The sequence below is a fragment of the Carassius auratus genome, chromosome 29 (assembly GCF_003368295.1).
Source record: "Carassius auratus strain Wakin chromosome 29, ASM336829v1, whole genome shotgun sequence".
NCBI classification, from domain to species: Eukaryota; Metazoa; Chordata; class Actinopteri; order Cypriniformes; family Cyprinidae; genus Carassius; species Carassius auratus.
Window position 1 is genome coordinate 23,112,794 of NC_039271.1, and position 6,381 is coordinate 23,119,174.

Consider the following 6,381-nt stretch of genomic DNA (forward strand, 5'->3'; position numbering starts at 1 on the left):
CACCAATATTTAAACTTTATTTAAAAATAAGCAAGTTTACATTTTAACCATCATTTTTTATTTATTTCATTTATGTTTAATTGTGCGTTCTTCGGTCATTTCTGACCGGAATATTTTACGTTTTGAAATGTTAAAAATCACAGCTTCATCGGAATGATATGAAATGCGGTGACCTTCATGGCATTTGGGGTGTGAACACACCAAAAAATTGAGGGCATGATTCGAACAGTCTAAGTGGGCGTAAAAAAAATAGTAACACTCAGGGTCTTCGGTCAAAAATGACCGTCCATAGGAAATGAATGGGAAATAGACAAAAATACAACAATTCAGAGAATATTTGTGTACACAATCTACAAATCGATCACAAAACTGAAAAAAAGTGCACAGCAGTGAAGGGATGACACTATAAAACATCAAGAGTGTGATATTGACACATCCAATCACACACAGATGCACACACACACACACACACACACACATATACTTACACATAGACACCTATGAACTACTGTCTCTGTAACACAGAGCAAAGTTTTGAGAATGTGAAATCCATTCAATAATTCAGTCATAATGCAGAGAAAATCTAACAGCAGTGAAGGTATGACACTCTAAATAATCACATACACACACACACACACACACACACACACACACCTATGACCTGCTGTCTGTAAAACAGCGATGAGAAGCAGGCGCTGCCTCTTGGGTTTGTCAGTGCATTTAGAAACTCAGACTTGGTCCTTTGCACCATTCTGAGGATTCTTATTTTTTATTTTTTTGCAGGAGCTCTGTGCCACTGAACAATATGTTCAGGTTTGATTGCAATCATAATGCAAAAACTTTAATGCAAATAATGCATGAAATCATTATTTATAACAGAAGAAATATAAACAAATATACAAAAAGTACTCTTTAGAATGTATTAATATATATTTAAGTCCACTACTTAATATGAGTAAGCAATTATGTCTAAAAACAATAAGGGAATTCACAAGCCTCTCTATAGATTCCTATACTGGTAATAAGTGGCTGCACCATGCACTTACATGTTTTTCTTTCTTTGCTCTGACCAGGTGGCGCTAAAAAAATCTTCAAAAAAATGTATTTGAAAGGCCTAGTCTCTGGTTTAATCTGAAATACAACATTAATTTGAAAATAATTTTGAAAAATTAGAAAAAAAAACATAATGTACTATTTTCTATGAGAAAAATTGTTCATAATTATTGCATAAATATGAATTAATACCTTAAAATTTTCTCAAAATACAAAATAAAAAATTAAAAATATTATTTAATAAAAATATATTCCACTGATTTTACTGGGGGGCAAAAAAGTTACATTTCAGGTGTCCGGTCACTTTTGACCGTGAAGACCCTGAGTGTGACTCCCAAATGAGGGCCGCACAAGGGTTAAAATAGATTCATTTTTAATCCTGTTGATCATGACTTTACACTCAGATTTAAATCTGAATTAACATTAACTTTAAATTTACAGTTGACAACTTTTAAATGAAATAAAGTGCACCTACAATTACAATATCTGACTGAATAAATGAAGACAGAAATAGTAAGTTTATCCTCGGGTCTCAGAGAGGTGTTTATTATAAATAAAAATGAAGGTTAAAGCACATAGAGTTGGCAGCATGTGAGGGGCATGGTGTCCTGTAATTTTTACATGGTGTCCTGTAAGTTATCAATATTAATTGATAATATAAATATATTTCCAGGCTTATGAAATCCATACAGGTTAAATTAAAGTTTTTATTGCCTGATCAGAAGTGTAACGTGTAATCTATGTAGCAGTATATCAAGACGCCTGATGTTTTATACGCTTATTTCCTTTGACAAGAGATGCTAATATCAGAGAGAGAGTTTCTGGTAGTCAGTAAAGAAGAATATGGAACATTTACATTGTTGCTGTTTAAATAAAATGGCGAATCAATCATGGTGTAGAAAATCAATAATGGATGGCGGTTTTAATTCTAATCCCACAAAGCCTGAAGGGGGTATCGAGGGGTATAATGAATAAGGCTAAGCCTGGCTGGAGTAAATATGTTGCAGAATATCAGGATGAAGCCCGGGAAGCTTTTAAATTGTGGGATATAGCAGGTAGACCCAGGCAAGGGCCTGAGCTTGAATATAAGAAGTCTACAAATGCAAGATATAAGTATGCTATTCGTTTTATCTGTAAAAATTAGCAAACCTTAAGGGCCGATTCTATGGCTATGAAGCTGTTAAATCATAATATCACTGATTTTTGGAAAGATTTCAGAACTTTTAATAGATGCAGAGTATCTCTTCCTTGTACCTTGGATGGAGTTTCGGGGGCAGATAATATTGCAGAACTATGGAGACTGCATTATTATAGTCTTTTTTAATTGCATCCAAAATGAATTGAATAATGTGGATGATATTCAAATTAATTATCCAATAGTGATTATGTCACATGAGGTGGATCATGCTATAATTAAATTGCCTCAAAATAAAGCTTGTGGTCTAGATAATATTTCTGCTGAACATCTTAAATATGGAAGAAAGAGGATAGCCCCTTTATTAGCTGTCTGTTTTACTGGCCTCTTGATTAATGGTGTGTTACCAGACTCAATGTTGTCTGTTCTGTTAGTGCCAGTTATTAAGAACAAAACTGGAATGGTAGGCAACTTAGATAATTATAGACCTATAGCTTTAGCTAGTATCTTGTCTAAAATGCTAGAAAAAATTCTTGCTGGATAGGTTGTAAAACAAGCCCAGATACCGTACCTCCACCCGCCCAATTGCACACTTCTGTGGGTTCGCCGTGAGTCCAGCCACCCTTAAGGATCTCAGGACCGCATGGAGATGTTCCATATGCCGCTGCCAATCATTACTGTGTATAATGATGTCGTCGAGATAGGCAGCGACGTACGCGCAATGGCGCCGGAGAATCTTGTCCATGAGACGCTGAAAGGTTGCGGGAGCCACAAATAACCCAAAAGGAAGGGAGACAAATTGGTGCAACCGAAACGGCGTGGTGAAGGCCGTTTTTTCTTTCGATAATGGCGACAAGGGGATCTGCCAATACCCTTTTGTTAAATCCTGTGTCGAATTAAAGCGAGCCAAACCTAACTGATAAAGCAGCTTGTCAACTCGGGGCATTGGATAAGCATCGAATTTCGACACTGCGTTCACCTTTCGATAATTAACACAGAAACGGACCGAGCCGTCTGTTTCAGGGACTAAAACTATCGGCTCGCCCAGTCGCTATGCAATTCTTCTTTTACTCCCAACTCTAGCATGGCCATTAATTCATCTTGAACCACCTTTTTTTTGTGTTACGGTAACCGATAGGGGTGGCTGCGCACCACTTCCCCGGGGACCGTTTCGATATGGTGCTGTATGAGATTCGTGCAACCCGGCAGGGTTGAAAATATGTCCACAAAATCTGCTTGCGACTTGGCTACCTATGCGAGCTGCCACATTGAGAGTTGATTTGAGTTGACAGCTGCTTCTGGTCTGAGATCATCCTCTGCTGAAATTGTCATGGCTAAATCAACCGAGGTCACCTCATTCCACCATTTTAGAAGATTGAGAATTTGATGTGAATTCCCTCTATCCGATCGCACCACCTCATAATCGAGATCCCCCAATCGCCGTGTAACCACAAATGGTAAATGGGTAATTTAGAACTGGATGTTGGAAGTAACAGAAGCACTTTCTCTCCCGGTGCAAATTGACGCACTCGCGTACCCCTGTTGTACAGCCGACTCTGCTTGTCTTGAGCCTGGAGCAAATTCTCCATAGACAGCTGCCCCAGAGTGAAGTTTTGCTCGAAGGTCCATGACATAATGATTTTCACTACGGCTGATGACGTCAACCACACCGCGGGGCTGAAGACCATAGAGAAGCTCGAATGGGGAAAACCCTGTGGAGGCTTGTGGAACCTCCCGCACTGCAAACAACAGGGGCTCGAGCCATTTATCCCAATTTTTGGCGTCCTCCTTCACGAACTTACAAACCATGGATTTCAATGTGCGATTAAATCGTTCCACCAAGCCGTCTGTTTGTGGGTGATAGACGCTGGTGTGAATCGATTTATTGCCCAGTAGTTCGTATAGCTCGCTTACCATACATGACATAAACGCCGTGCCCTGGTCTGTGAGGATCTCTTTGGGGATCCCCACTCGGGAGATCACTCAAAACAGTGCGTCCGCCACACTCTTTGCGGAGATTGTGCGAAGCGGCACTGCTTCTGGGTATCGTGTTGCATAGTCCACGAGAACTAATGCAAAACGATGCCTGTGTGCTGAGCGTTCTAATGGCCCGATGAGGTCCATACCAATTCTCTCGAAGGGGACCTCCATCAGTGGATAAGGAAAAGAGAGCGGTTGATCAGGCTGGAGATGCCGTCCATCGATGGTGCAGACCCAGTCATGGGTACTACCAGATTGACCACTCCCTCGCCAACAACCACCTGCGGCAAGCGTCCCAGAGCTGTTGGGCCATCACGAAAGGCCGGCCGGCCGCTTCTCCCGCTCCAGCTTTCCGCCTTCCCACGCCCACCTCGCCACAGGTTGATTGAGTTTATTACTTCAACAGACAATCAGTTTGGATTTAAGACTAAACATGGCACTGATGTTTGCATCTATGCATTAAAGGAAATTGTAAACAGTATAGAGATAAAAAAAAAACTCATCAGTCTTTATGTGTTTCATTGATGCATCTAAAGCTTTTGATCGGGTTATTCTCTAAAATGAGACAAAAGCCCTATTCGGACGGGACTAGTTTTACAGGGGGTCGTTAGAGAAATCTGTGTTACACAGACGTACTTGGTGATTTTAATCCCGTCCGAATCTGCCACGTCTGTGTTTTTCTCACACAACCTCTGTGATAATTCCAGAGCAAATTACCTACCATTTTTCAGCAAACTCAGTGATCCTCTGAGAAAACTAATCCCGTCCGAATGCGAATGTCTGTGATTGCCGGTGATATTGTTGATATGTTTCCTTTTGTTTTTGGCCAACGTGAATTACCGTAGATGCTCTTACCGAGCACATGTTTGATATATTTGCTTACCGGCAAAGAAATAATAATAATAAAATCAAGAGCAAGATCAAGTAAACGGTTAATACCGGCTATTGTAATAGCATCAGGTAAGATTACTCACGTTCATTTATTTACTCAGTTATATAATGTTTTAATTACATTTAATACAAAAATAAATAAATAAAAAAGGAAAACAAGTTAAACTAAAGGAACCACACATTAACATGGTTTTGTTATACTAGCCATTTAGTATTTATTGTGTAATAATACTGAGGCAATCATTCTGAATGAATGCTATGCACGCATACAAAGGCCGCGGTCTCTGTGACGCCCAGATGCACAAAACAGACCCTCCCACCTCTGTAATAAACATGGAGATACTAGTCCCGTCTGAATTGGAACATGAAAATAGCAGACGTCAGGTGGTAAGAATCGAAACTCAAACGTAGTTTAGAAAACTAGTCCCGTCCGAATAGTGCTAAAGAGGGGTGGCAGAATATATTGTGAAAATCCTGGCTTATTGGTTTAAAATGGAGCAATACAGTCTCTGCCCCTTTTGGGGTTAGTAATGGCGTGAGACAAGGGGGGATTTTGTCTCCAATCTTGTCTATTCTTTACATGGATGATCTATCTGAATGTTTGAATGCTTTCAAAACTGGGTGTATGATTGGGAATATTCTAGTTAATCATATTATGTATGCAGATGATCTTGTGGTTTTTAGTCCTAGCAGTGCTGACCTTCAACAGCTTTTAAATATGTGTTCTGAATATGGTCTTGAACGTGATATCTTATATAATCCTAAAAAGAGTGAGGTTATGATTTGAAGAACAAGGGAGGACAAAAATATAAAATTTCCAGTCTTTAAGTTGTCTAATAAGAGTCTTACTGTGTCTGGGAAAGTAAAATACCTTGGACATTTCATCACAGAACGCATGACAGACGATGAGGATATTGAAAGACAATGCCGTATGATGTATATGCAGGCAAATACACTTTTACATAAATTTAGTTTCTGTTCAGATGAGGTGAAGGTGTCACTTTTTAAAGCATATTGTACAACACTTTATACTGCTCATCTTTGGTTCAACTATAGAACATCTAGTTTACAGAAGCTGCAGGTAGCTTATAATGATGCAATGAGAATTTTACTAAAGAGACTGTTGATCTAAAATCAGTCTTGTCCCCTTATAATTCAATCACAGGGCCGAATACCAGTTCCCTTGTCAAAAATCTTTATTGACATATGTATCAGGCATAGGAGAGAAACTTGTTGTCTTTGCCAGCTGTATGTTCATTTCCCCATTTCTCAGTTTCTCTAAGGCTTTAACAGTGACCATAGCTTATATACCACTGACCAAG